We start from the raw sequence: 14295 nt of genomic DNA, 5'->3' as shown, positions 1-14295 counted from the left end.
CACAAGTTTGTTTTCTACATCTGTGAGTCTGTTTTTGTTTTGTATATAGATTCATTTCTATTATTTTTAGGTTCTACATATAAGTGATATCATATGATATTTGTCTTTCTACTTCTGACTTATTTCACTTAGTATGATAATCTCCAGGTCCATCCGTGTTGCTGCAAATGGCATTATTCCATTCTATTTTAATGGCTGAATAGTATTCCATTGTGTGTGTGTATAATTGTGTCTTTGCCCATTCATCTGTCCGGTTCCTGGCCAAGCTCCGCATGCCGCCCACTCGCTCTTTTCGCTGCACCCGCTGCCGCCATCGTCGTTGCTGCTCACGTCCCTGCTCGGGTCCCTGGTGCAGCCGGACCAGCACCATGTCGCTGTCTCGGTCGGAAGAGATGCACCGGCTCACAGAAAATGTCTACAAGACCATCATGGAGCAGTTCAACCCCAGCCTCCGGAACTTCATTGCCATGGGGAAGAACTACAAGAAGGCGCTGGCAGGTGTGATGTATGCGGCCAAAGGCTACTTCGACGCCCTCGTGAAGATGGGCGAGCTGGCCAGTGAGAGCCAGGGCTCCAAACAGCTTGGGGATGTTCTCTTCCAGATGGCTGAGGTCCACAGGCAGATTCAGAATCAGCTGGAGGAGATGCTGAAGTCTTTTCACAAGGAGCTGCTCACGCAGCTGGAGCAGAAGGTGGAGCTGGACTCCAGGTATCTGAGCACCGTGCTTAAGAAGTACCAGGCGGAGCAAAGGGGACGCACTGGACAAGTGCCAGGCCGAGCTGAAGAAGCTCCGCAAGAAGAGCCAGGGGAGCAAAAACTCCCAGAACTACTCGGACAAGGAGCTGCAGTACATCGATGCGATCGGCAACAAACAGGGCGAGCTGGAGAGCCACGTGTCGGACGGCTACAAGACCGCCCTCACCGAGGAGAGGAGGAGGTTCTGCTTCCTGGTGGAGAAGCAGTGCGCCGTGGCCAAGAACTCCGCCGCCTACCACTCCAAGGGCAAGGAGCTGCTGGCGCAGAAGCTGCCCCTGTGGCAGCAGGCCTGCACGGATCCCAACAAGATCCCGGACTGCACCGTGCAGCTCGTGCAGCAGGTGGCCAGCAGCAATGGCTCCATCCTGCCCAGCGCCCTGTCGGCCTCCAAGTCCAACCTGGTCATCTCAGGCCACATTCCAGGGGCCAAGCCCCTGCCAGTGCCCCCCGAGCTGGCCCCGTTTGTGGGGCGGCTGTCAGCCCAGGATCACGCACCTGTTTTGAATGGCGTCTCGGGCCGGGACAGCGAAGACTACAACCCCTAGGCTGACCGCAAGACGGCCCAGTCCAAGACCACGTGCCCACCCCCCACCCGGCAGTCCCAGAGCAAGCTGAGCGACTCCTACTCCAGCACGCTCCCCTTGCGCAAGAGCGTGGCGCCCAAGAGCAGCTATGCCGCCACAGAGAACAAGACCCTGCCCCGCTCCAGCTCCATGGCAGCTGGCCTGGTGCGCAATGGCCGCATGCAGGTGAAGGCCATCTTCTCCTACGTGGCCGGTGACAACAGCACACTGCTGAGCTTCAAAGAGAGCGACCTCATCACCCCGCTGGTGCCCAAGGCCCGAGATGGCTGGCACTACGGTGAGAGTGAGAAGACCAAGATGTGGGGCTGGTTCCCCTTTTCCTACACCCGGGTTCTGGACAGTGACGGTGGCGACAGGTTGCACATTCAGCCTGCAGCAGGGGAAGAGCAGCAGCACTGGGAACCTCCTGGACAAGGAGGACCTGGCCATCCCGCCCCCTGACTACAGCACGTCGTCTCGGGCCTTCCCCACCCAGATGGCCGGTGCTTTCAAGCAGAGGCCGTACAGTGTGGCTGTGCCTGCCTTCGCCCAGGGTCTGGATGACTACGCCGCCCGGGCTGTGAGCAGGAACCCCTTTGCCAGCGTCCAGCTGAAGCCGATAGTGACAGATGACAGTGGAACTTCATTGGATCCATGCTGTTTAACATTTGTGGCTGTGATACAGCCCTGGTGACCACATTGGTGACAGCAGACCTTATCTGCCATCCTGGGCATATATCCAGAGGGAACCATAATTCAAAAAGATACATGCACCCCAATGTTCATGGCAGCACTATTTACAATAGCCAAGACATGATATGGAAACAACCTAAATGTCCATCAACAGATTACTGGATAAAGAAGCAGTGGTATATTTATACAATGGAATACTACTCAGCCATAAAAATAATAAAATAATGCATTTGCAGCAACATGGATGGATCTGGGGAATGTCATTCTCAGTGAAGTAAGCCAGAAAGAGAAAGAAAAATACCATATGATATCACTTATATGTAGAATCTTCAAAAAAAAAAAAAAAGACAAACTTATATGCCTAGAAATTGAACAACCTAGAAGCAAAGGACAAGTTTCTAGAAACATAGAGCCCACCAAATCTTTCTCTGTAAATTGAAAACCCAGGGAGATGATATTGCTATTTGATTAAACTACTGTAGTTTGCAAAAACATGGGCTATACTTTAACTTCTGTTGGTATATTTTGGGGCCAAGACGGGCTGCTGCATGATATTGCAGTCAAAGAGAGCTTAGTGTATTCCGGATATTTAAAATAGTTATGTGTTTCTGAAGAGTAGGAAAGAGAGGCAATAGAATACAATGGTTAAGGTAACTATTTGGGTAATTTGGGGAAAATTTTATAGATGAAGAAACTTTTACCTCAATTTTATCACCCCAAAATGAAAACAATACCAGCAGCATGAGAAGTCTGTGAGGATCAGGTGAGATCATTAGTACACAGAAGAGTCCTGGAAACAGCAATTGATCAGTAATGCTAGTCTTATTAAATTTACGACCCTCTTTTTAATCCACAGTTTAGGACATATTCCCTTAAAAGAGAGTTGGGAAGAAGGATTGAGAGGAGATCTGGTAGGGCACTGACATTGTTTGCAATAGGGGATAAAATGTTTATTTTGAGGAGATGATGGGAAATTCAACTGAGTATATCCAGTAGACAGACAGACAGGTGTGAGGTTCAGGAGGGGAAAGAAATATGAGTTATCATCATGGACTTGCATGGAGTACATAAGCAAAATATTAAAAGTGAGAAAAAAGGCAAAAGGAACAATTCTGGAACTGATATTCTAGGCATGAGCAGAGAGAGTGGAATCTATGAAGAATAAGACTGTATAAAAGCCCAAGGGAGAAAAAAAACCAGAAGATACTGTTTTTATAGCCAGGAAGGGAGGACGTTCCATGAAGAAGGCAGTTACCAGAAGTAGCTACTGCTTCTGAGAGTTTGAACAAGGCAAGTGACAGATACTGTGTATTGGATTTAGCTGTTAATGTAGATTCTTGAAGTAAGAGTAGATTTGGGAGTACGGTGGGACCAAAAACAACTATCAGTTTCAGAGTGAATGATTGATAATATACTTACCTTTCAAAAACCTTGGCTATGATGGGAAAGCTAGAGATTAGGCTGTAGCTAGGGGAATAAGTATGTTCAATAGAAACCACTATTTAAAAGGGAGAGACTCTAGAATATGTTTAGCACTAGTATAAGGAGTAAACACAGAAGGAAAAACTAAGGACATGAGCTGAAAGACTGGGGATTGATACAGCCAGTTAGTTGAACAATCAGGAAGGCATTGGATACAGAGCATTGGTGGAGAGAGAGGCCTTGAGTAGGGGAAAGGTCTTAACCCTAAGGTAGGAGGGAAGTGAGGACAGGAATGGGAACAAGTTAGTCTGTAGCTGATACAGTAAGAAAGAGAGATAATTATTGTCTGAAGCTGTCCATTTTCTTTGTAAAGCAGGAGGTAGGGTTTCCGCCTGATGCAGAAACTGATTTACAAATGAAACCAAATATAATCAGCTTTGTAATGAGAGCATGTAATACAGACTTTTATAATTAGCATTAAAAGTTTGAGAAAATCTAATTAACGTTTTTGAAATCAAAGGAGCTTGGTAGCATATCAATATTTTCTCAAAATAGGCTGCACTCCTAAAACTGTGTACTTCTGTGGAAACTTTGGTGTAGAACTTTATCCACCATCTCAGCACCTGTCTTGGAATCTGGTTAATTGCATGAGAACACAGCTGGAGAAATCTGACCGGGAACATTTGATTTGTGAAGTGTCTGGTTTTTTCCTTTATTACTATAGTTTGGAGGTAATAATATTCACTTATTTTATGCTATTTTTTTGCTTGTTTGTTTTTAAACGGCTTTTGAATGTGCTGTCGTCCTTTGTTCTTGCAATGAATGAACAGGTGAGCTTGATTAGGCAGGGGTTTGAATGAGGATACAGACAAGGCTAATTAATTAAAGAGAAGAAAATTGAAGCCAGTCCACTGAAAATCAGGGAATAAATAGGATGCATTTGGAGAAATTATCAATAATCATCCTGATGGCTTCTTAAGGGAAAACCTTAAATTTGTTATCTTAGGGAAAGGAAATATAATCAGAGACAAAATGGGAAAGCATTGTATTCAAGAACCAGAACATGCCTCGGAATATATAGGACTGCATAGTCAAATATTATGTTGAAGATGAAGAAGCATTGTAGGTTATAAATATTTATGGAAGAAATGAATAGGTGAATGAAAGAAGAAACTGAATATCAAATGGTGAAGTCATTTTCTTGAAGACAGAGAACTGTTTTGTGTGTGTGTGTGTGTGTGTGTTTTGTAGAAGAATAAGATTATTTTTGATTCCCAGGCCACTTGCCTTTCCATTAAATTAGGAGTTGTTTCAAGGGATAATCATAGCAAAATAAAAATTAAAAATTGAAAGTGAGCCAGTACAGTAATCCACAGAAGAAATAATCTGCATTATCAGGAGCTTATAATGCAGTACTAATGAATTAGACAGAAACATCCTGGACAGAATCCAGGGAGCTTGAGTTGTTTGGACCCCTGATGTTTCTCTCTTGCCAACCTTACTATTTACACTAAAAATTAGAATGCGCTTTTTAGAACAAAGCAGGGCTTACCTTCCCCCACCTCCTACCATTTTATGATGGCAGAATCTGAATAAAATGGAGACTGAGGGTTTTTCCCAAGGGAGTTGAGCAAATTAATGTCAAAGGTTGAATTTAAACCCAGGTCTTTTGATGACTGGCTCTCCAAGATGATTCTTACCTTTCACTGCAAGATAAAAATCAAGCAAAATATATATATATATATATTTCCTTTCTACCTTCTCCTTTATTTATCCAATTTTAACACGTTTGGACTAAAATAGAACAAAATAAGGGAATAAAGGAAGACTTTGAATTATTTTGCCTATTATGTTTCTAATAAGAATAGATTCTTTAATAATCACTAAGTGAGATTTAAATGAATTTTGATTTACCATAAAAAAATAAAATCTAAGTTATTTAATAACATAGTACCTAACAAATCAGACAATATGCAAGAGGGTATATATGCTCATGTGTGTGTGTCTGGGTCTGGGTCTCTGTCCCACCACTTTCTCTCTCTCTCTTTTATTCCCGCCTGAGATGCCAACTCCCTTGCACCCTCTGCTGTTCATTTGTCATTCTACTTCCCAGCTCAATAATGTTTTCTAAATTTAGTTCTCAATGTTACAGCACAAAAATCTTATCCTACCATTTCTGGGTCCATCTATAATTGAATAGCCATGAATTTATATTATTTGTTTGTCATTCTTTCACAAATATTTATATAATGCTGTGACAGAAAGATGAGAAAAAGTTGATAAAGATTCTATTCTCAAAAATGTATATATTCTAAATCTAACCAATCATACAAAAAATGTAAAATATTGGCTGTGATGAGTACTATAAACAGAAGTAGTGTCCTTCTAATTTGTGAGAAGGTTCCCCAAAGAGATCATTTCCAGAAAAGGTACAAAGTCAATGAAATTGTTAGTCAGGAAGCTTATCTGGCGGTTCTCAGAGATGCACATCTACCAACTGAGGCCAGAGGGAACATTCTGTTCTGCTCCATGGTTATCTTTGAGGTGGAAGGACAGATCTTAAAGGAAAATAAATCAACCTATCCAGAAGGATAAGTGGATAATGAGTAGGAGGTTTGGTGAATTCCTATTTCAGAAAAGTTGGGAGAAATCTAATGAGATTTCCAGTTGCCATTTGGAATGCAAATCAGGTGCTTGGGACTATGTACCTTTATTATTTTGCCATGTATATTAAATTCCCCAAACTTGTTTATTTCATTGATTAGGATTAAGACCTGAAAAAGGAAAGCCCTGAGAGAGTAAGAGAAGGACATAACAGGGAAGATTATGCCCTACTCTTAAATCAGTCATAATGATAGACCTCCAAGAAATAGACTATGTCACAGCAGATTCAGTCCTGGGAACCAGAGGTGAAGAACAAGAGAAAGTCCCAGGTGTCTGGCCCTGAAAACCGACTCAAGGCTAGAGCATAACAGTAGAGAGTGTGAGAGCAGGCAGATAGCTAGGTAGGAACAGAGAAAGGGGAATGAAGGCCAAATGGCAGGAATTGGTAAAAAAGGAGGGGCACAGGCCAAAGGCAGGAAACCCTACATCATGTAAACAACAAGGGTCCCCAGGCAGACAAAGAAAACCAGGAACCTCTGGGCTGATAAGAAATCACACATTTTGGGGTGACAAGTGCCCTGGAGGCCCACAAAGAAAAGTGAGAGAAGGCAGAAGCCTGCAGTGTCCAAATGTAAGCTTTTGCTCATTATGCCCTCATTACAATAAAATTAGCCTCGCAGATTAGAAGTACCCATCATGCATTGACTCCAGAACACTTCTGATCCAGACTAAATAAGGGCAAAAATCCCTCCTCCCTTTGGGAAGGCGGAATTGGGATGAAAATCAGGGAATATGGCCCCAAACACTTCCCTCCCCAATAAATATTCTCCCCATTTATTTTTATACTCTGTGTAACCAACTTGCCAAACAAACTCAGGGCACCTGCTCACCTGAGCCTGCCTGCTCTCCCCTTGAGAGTGTACTATCTACTGCTTAATAAATCTTCATTTTATTTTCTTCACCTCTGTGTCTGATCTTTGAATTCTTTCTATGACAAAACAAGAACCTAATTGCCAGCAACAAAAGGACCTAGAAGTTTCCTCACGCCAAACCTCTCTTAGACTCGCAAGTTCAGCTCAGCTGCCATGAATGTTGTAACTTTGGAACTTGTCAGTGGATAGTAAGATATTACAAAGAAAGCATGAGTTGGCACAAGGATTATTAACCCAATTGTGGACTGGATACCTACTTCATAATTTTCTTGAAAATTCATGTCTAATATGAGTTCATTCTGGTGGGAGAAATATGATTGTGAGTAGGTATAAACAGTGATCATACTTAGCTTGCTTGTAGCATTTGAGAAAGGAAAAGAAATTCTTTTGGTTTGAGCCATGGAACCAGTCAAGGGCAAAGACATCCTAAGACAAGGAGTTTGCGATGGCTGCTGGCAGGTTGTCTGAGTGGTAAATTGCAGAAATTGTAGTAAAAATTAATGATACAATGGAGATGGTCATGTGATCTATGGTGGAGCTGGAATGGGATCTACAACTTAGTGAGTGCAGGATAATGAGGGTATACCTCTCAAGGACACAAGATACTATACTCAAAGGAGAAAAGCAAATTCTAAACCTCGTTCATGGCAGGAGATGAGCTCTTAATATACCTTTCAATTCTGCACAGGATGACTCTGTAGTTGGTTGGTGTCTACGCCAACACTTTGACTATGTTCTCCAGCTATTGCTCATCAGAGTTTTCTTCTCTGCTCTGGATAAGAAAAACAATGATTTTAAAAAGTTTTTACAATAGGTTCATAAGATAATTATTACTCTTGTAGTTGTTTTGATAATGAAGTTGAGGCTTGAGTTTAGGTAAACGAACCAGTTCAAAAACATTTAAATTCAGTTCTTTATGGCTGTAAAATTCCTTCTCTCTTCCTGTCTGTAGTTCAGTCCCTTATAAAACCATTACCTTGTTAGAAAGCTTCCTTTATGGAAACCATAACTGTACTTTTGCCTCACAAAACACCTATCCCTTCCCTGTCCCACAAAAGATCTTATGTTCCCAATTACTCTCACCGGTGGAATCCATACTTCTTACCATTCCTTTAGCCCAGTGAGAGAGAAGGGGCAGTTGGTTATCTTTTTTGTACAATCAAAACTCCATTTATTGTCCACTCTCCATTCTTCTAAAGTCTTCTATCCATGTGAATCATTTGGTTTATGCATTGCCACTTTACTCACTAAGACCCTTTTCTATTTTTTAATAGCTTCATTAAAGTATAATCAATATACAACAAGCAGCACAGATTTACATTGTACAGTCTGGGAAGTCTTGACCTAAGTTAAACCATTACCAAAATCAAGATAATGAGCATATCCATTACTCTGAAAAACGTCCTTATGCCTGCTTTGATTCCCTCCTCGCAGCCCTCCCTGACTGATGCTCATACCTGCATCCCCAGGAAGAAATGGATCTGCTTTCTATCGATAGATACTGTTTTACTTTTCCTGAATTTTTATATAAATAAAAATCATTTAGTATGTACCCTTTATCCCCTTTGTCTTCTTTAACTCAGAGTAATTATTTTGAGATTTATCCACATCTTTGTGTGTGTCAAAAATTCTTTCCTTTTTATTGGAGGAGTATTCCATTGTATGGAGATATCACAGTTCGTTTATCACATTCATCCGCTGAGGCACGTTTTGGTAATTTCCATTTTTAGGTATTACAAAAGCTGCTACAGATATTCATATATGAGTCTTAGTATGAACACATGCTTTAATTTCTCACCAGTAAATGCTTAGGGTTGGAATGGCTAGATAATACAGTAGACATACGAACCTTTAAAAGAATGTGTCAAATTGTTTTCTAGAGTCACAGTACCAGTCACCTTTTCTACCAGCAGTGTATAAGAGTTTGTTTTCCATATCCTCACCAACTCTTGATATGATCAGAGTCTTTAATTTTACTCATTCTACAAGGTCGATGGCAGTATCTTTTTGGGTTTTCAATTATGTTGTCCTGTTGACCAATGTTTTGAGTGTGCTTTAATATATTTATTTGTCATCCCTGTATTTTTTCTGGTGAAGTGCGTGCTCATACTTTTTACTCATTTTTTTAGAATTAGATTATTTGTTTTCTTAATGTTGAGTTTGGAGAATTCTTTATATATTCTGTGTACAAGTTCTTATCAGATATGTTTAAGTATTTTCCCCCATCTGTGGTTTGTCTTTTCATTCTCTTAATGTTGTCTTTTGAGGACAAATGTTTTAACTTTTGTGAAATCCAAGTTATCCACTTCTAACTTTTATGAATTATGTTTTGCTATCATAAACTAATGGTCACAAATGTTACTTTTAACTAATTACCCAAGAGGTTTGTATTTTTCAGTTTTACATTGAAGTCTATGATAAATTTTGTCAGTGGTTCAAGGCATGAATGAACATTTTTCTTGCAAACAATTATCTAATTGTTCTGATAACATCGTAGAAAAGACTTTTTTCCCCACTAATATGCCATTGCATCTTTGTCAAAGATTGATTTTCCATAGATCAGTGGTACTGTTTCTGGACTTACTTTTTTGTTCTATTGATACATTAATCTATTCTAAAGTGAATACCACACTGTCTTCATTAATGCAGTTTTATAATAAATTCTGGGATTGGGTAGTGTTAATCTTACAGCCTTATGCTTCTTTTTTCCCAAAAGGTTTTTTGGCTATTCCAGGTCCTTTGCTTTTCCGTAAACATTGTAGAATCAGGCTGTCCACACCGAAAACAAATCGTGTTGTGATTTGACTAGGATTATGTGGGAGCTACAGATCAAATTGGGAGAATTGACATCTAAACAATATTGAGTCTCCTAATCATGAACAAAGTATATCTTTACCTTCATTTAGATCTTCTTTTAATTTTTCTCAGCAACATTTTCAAGTTTCTACATAAATATCTTACACATTTTTCTTGATTTCTCTGATAGAATTACACTTTTTGATGTCATTATAAATGGTATTGTCTTTAAATTTCAAACTCCAACTGCTTCTTGCTAATGTATAGAAATACAACTGGTTTTTGTATGCTGACCTTGTTTTCTGCAGACTTCTTAGATTTGCTTTTTATCTGTGTGTGTGTGTGTGTGTGTGTATGAAGATTCCTTTCAATTTTCTACCTGGATTATCATGTTGTCTGCAAATATATGATTTTACTTCTTATTTTCCAATCTGAATATTTTTATTTCTTTTTCTCCCCTTATTCAGTGGTTAGAAACTCCAAAATGATAGTGCATACAAATTGTGAGAGCAGTTTCCTAGCATTGGCTCTGGCCTTAGAGGAGTAAGCTTATTGAGTGTAGCATTTTTCACTAATGCTCTATATCAGATTGAAGGATTTTACTTTTATTCCTAGTTTGCTAGGACTCTTTTGTTATAGGTGGATGTTAGACTTCTTTCAAATGCTTTCTGTTCAGGTAATCATATGGTTTAATCATTTTAAATTTATTAATACAATATTTGGCTGGTTTTAAAATGACAAACCAACGTTACCTTCCTAGGATAAATATAAATATAAATACATTATATTTATATATTATATAGATGTTAAATATATATATATATTATATCTATCTATAGAGATGTATAATTGTATTATAGTTATAAATATGTTTCTCTCTCACACACACACACACACATGCACACACAGTTGGGAAATGACAATGGCAAAGTGGCCAGCAAACATGTCACAAGGGGCTTTGTATGCCATCCTGAGACAGTGAGTTTAATGCTCCTGTAGTGGCAGGAGATTGTTGGTTTTTACACTAGAGTAGTAACATATGAGATCTCTTGTAAACAATGCAGAAAATTGGACTGAACTGGCAGAAAAAAGTCTTAAAATGCAGATTACTGGCCAAGTCCTATGTAGTAGTGATAGGGGTGTAAATGTATAAGAGTATCCTTTAAATTGCTCTAAAATTTTAAATTATTAGTTTAGTCCTGCTCTAGTTGATTGTAAACTTATTGAGGACTTGATCCATGCCATGTATTTTTATACCTTCTGGTTTCTACTAAAACCCTTAATACACTGTGTGCTCAATAAATATTCTTGCTGTATTCACATATCACATTATTTACAAACAAACCTAACATCCCCTCTCTACACAAAAACTCTTTAAATCCATCTTGGTAAAGTTTATAATAGCCATTTCTAGACATTAGTTTCTGTTAACTTCTTTCAAACTAACTAGGAGTGAATCATTTTTATTTCCAGCTAGACAACAAGAAAGAACCCACAAGATTAATTAGCCAAATCACCCTTCATTTGAAAACAGCAAAAGACTTTCAAGTCAATTAAAAAGAGAGTTATTAAACTCTGCTCTGGCAGACGGTGGCATTTGGGACTTTGGTCTGGGTTAATAGATTTGTTTTGCAATTCTGTCATAGCATTTCAACAACACACAGTCCTAGTTAAGAATACACTACTGTATAATCATATTCAAGCCCATGGAATTACACATGCCACTGTGTCACCGTGAAAAAAGAAAACGTGCTTACTTGATATTCTACCATATAGATTTTTCCAGAGTCGTTTATGAATTCCTGTTGCTAAAGCTCTCAATACAATGACACTGAAAGTCTGGTTTAAACAGGTAGGTAAGTAAAGTTAATAAGTAATTTCTGAACAGTGAAAATTCCATATATTTTGAATGTATATTACATATATCCAAATTATACATTTCTCTATGGTGACAACCTTGCTTTTGTCTTAATGCATTATCTGTGTCTCTACTCTATAATTTTAGCATTTCTTGAGAATCTCCCATGTGACCAGTACTATGCTAGGTACTGGAGGTATAAAGACATTTTCCCTTTCTTAAAATTTCTTAGATATAGACAAAGTTATCAATTACAAACTTTAATACTTTTGGTGTTGTGATATAGGTGTCCATAAATGGTATACACATTTTTGTTGGAACACAGGAAGGTTGGTATGTTTCAACACCATGAATGAATAGTTCCTTGAAAGCATGCTGAAAACTTATGTTTATGTAACTAGAGTATTCTCTCATTAACCACATGAATTCTGAATTCTGTACTCACTGTTCTATTAAAGAAGATCTCTGGATAATTGTAAATTACCCTTTTAAAGACAAACCTGTTTGTATTTTCCTTTTTTTCTTCCAGTTTTATGGAGATATAATTGACATACAGCACTGTGTAAATTTAAAGTATATGGAACTGTGATTTCACTTACATACATCATTAAATGTTTATCACAATAAATTTGTGAACACCTCATATAGATATAAAATTAAAGAAATACAAAAAAACTATTTTTCTTGTAATAAGAACACTTAGATTTACTCTCTTCACAACTTTCATATATACTATAGAGCAGTGTTAATTATATTTTTCATGTTGTACATGACATCCCTAGTACTTATTCATCTTGTAACTGGAAGTTTGTATCTTTGATGGCCTTTATCCAATTCTCTGACCCCCCAACTCCCTCCTCTGGTAACTTCAATTTTGATCTCTTTTTCTATGTGATGTTTGTTTGTTTTTGAAGCATAATTGACCTATAGCACTGTTGGTTCCTGTTACACAATGTAATGATCCAGTATTTCTGTACATTCCAAAATGACCACCATGATAAGTCTAGTTATGGCATGTCACCACACAAAGATATTACAGTTATTGACTATATTCAAGGAACTGTATATTTCATACATCTGATTCATTTATTTCTCAACTGGAAGTTTGTACCCCTTAATATTCCTCAGCTTCTCCCTGCCACCTTCCTCCCTTTTGACAACCACCTGTTTGTTCTTTGTATCTAGAAATGTTTCTGTTTTGTTAAGTTTGTCCAACTGTTTTGTTTTTCAGAATTCACATGTAACTGAAATCATACAGTATTTGTCTTTCTCTGTCTGACTTATTTCACTTAGCATAATACTATATAGGTCCATCTATGTTGTCATAAATGGTAAGAAAGATTTCATTCTTCTTTAAAGGTAGATAATATTCCATTGTGTGTGTGTGCATGTGTGTGTGTATATAGCACATCTTCCCTATTCATTCATCTATTGATGGGCACTTACGTTGCTTCCATATCTTGGTTATTGTAAATAGTGCTAAAGTGAACATAGGAAAGCATGTATCTTTTGAATTAGTGTTTATGTTTTCTTCAAATAAATACCCAGGAGTGGAATTGCTGGATCATATGATAGTTAAATTTTTAATTTTTTGAGGAATCTTCATACTATTTTCCATAGTGGCTGCACCAATTTAGTTTTCTAAGTACAGGTCTTTTACCTTCTTAGTTAGATTCATTCCAGGTATTTTATTCTTTTTGATGTGATTATAAATGGGATTATTTCTTAATTTATCTTTCTGATAATTTGCTGCTAGTGTACAAAAAACAACATATTTTTGTGTATTTATTTTATATCCTGTAACTCTACCAAATTCATTGGTGAGTTCTGGTAACTTTTTTTTTTTTTTTTTTTGGTGTCATTGTTAGGATTTTCTATGTATAGTATCATGCCATCTGAAAACTGGCTTTTTTACTTCTCCCTTTCCTGTTTGAATATTTTTTATTTCTTTTTCTTGTTTTATTGCTGTGGCTAGGTCTTCCAATACTATATTGAATAAACATAATTGGAAAGGGAATCCTTGTCTTGCTCCTGATCTTAGAGAACATGATGGCCTTTATCATGGTGAAGTATATTCCTTATATATACTTTGTTGAGACTTTATTTCATAAATGGATGTTGGATTTTGTCAGAAGGGTTTTTGCATCTATTGAGATGATTATATGGTTTTTATTCTTCAATTTATTAATGTGGCATATCACATTGGTTGATTTGTGGGTACTGAACCTCCCTTGCATTCCTGGGATAAATCTCACTTGATCATGGTGTTTGATCCTTTTAATGTATTGTTGATTCTAGTTCGATAATGTTTTGCTGATGATTTTGCATCAATGTTCATTGGTGATATTGGTCAGCAATTTCTTTTTTTTTTGTGATATCTTCATCTGGTCTTGGTGTCAGGGTAATTCTGGCTTTGGAATGAGTTCTAAGGTGTCACTTCCTTCACAATTTTTTGGTGTTAACTCTTTTCTAAATGTTTGGTAGAATTTACATGTGAAGCCATCTGGTCCTGGACTTTTGTTCTTTGGAAATTTTTAATTGCTGATTCAATATCTTTACTGGTAATTTTTATGTGAATATTTTTTATCTCTTAGTCCCCCAATTAATTCCTGATTTAGCCTTGGGAGATTGTACATTTCTTTGTAGAATTACTGAAATAGTGAATTAGAA

At 38.0% G+C, this 14295-nt stretch overlaps 1 pseudogene; it reads left to right on the top strand.

Moving 5' to 3' along the window:
• Nucleotides 1-327: 327 nt before the first annotated feature.
• On the top strand, nucleotides 328-2014 carry LOC105061964 (BAR/IMD domain-containing adapter protein 2 pseudogene; annotated as a pseudogene).
• Nucleotides 2015-14295: the final 12281 nt, after the last annotated feature.

Source organism: Camelus bactrianus, chromosome 29, assembly GCF_048773025.1.
Source record: "Camelus bactrianus isolate YW-2024 breed Bactrian camel chromosome 29, ASM4877302v1, whole genome shotgun sequence".
Classification (NCBI taxonomy): domain Eukaryota; kingdom Metazoa; phylum Chordata; class Mammalia; order Artiodactyla; family Camelidae; genus Camelus; species Camelus bactrianus.
This window is presented reverse-complemented; position numbering and strand designations above follow the sequence as displayed.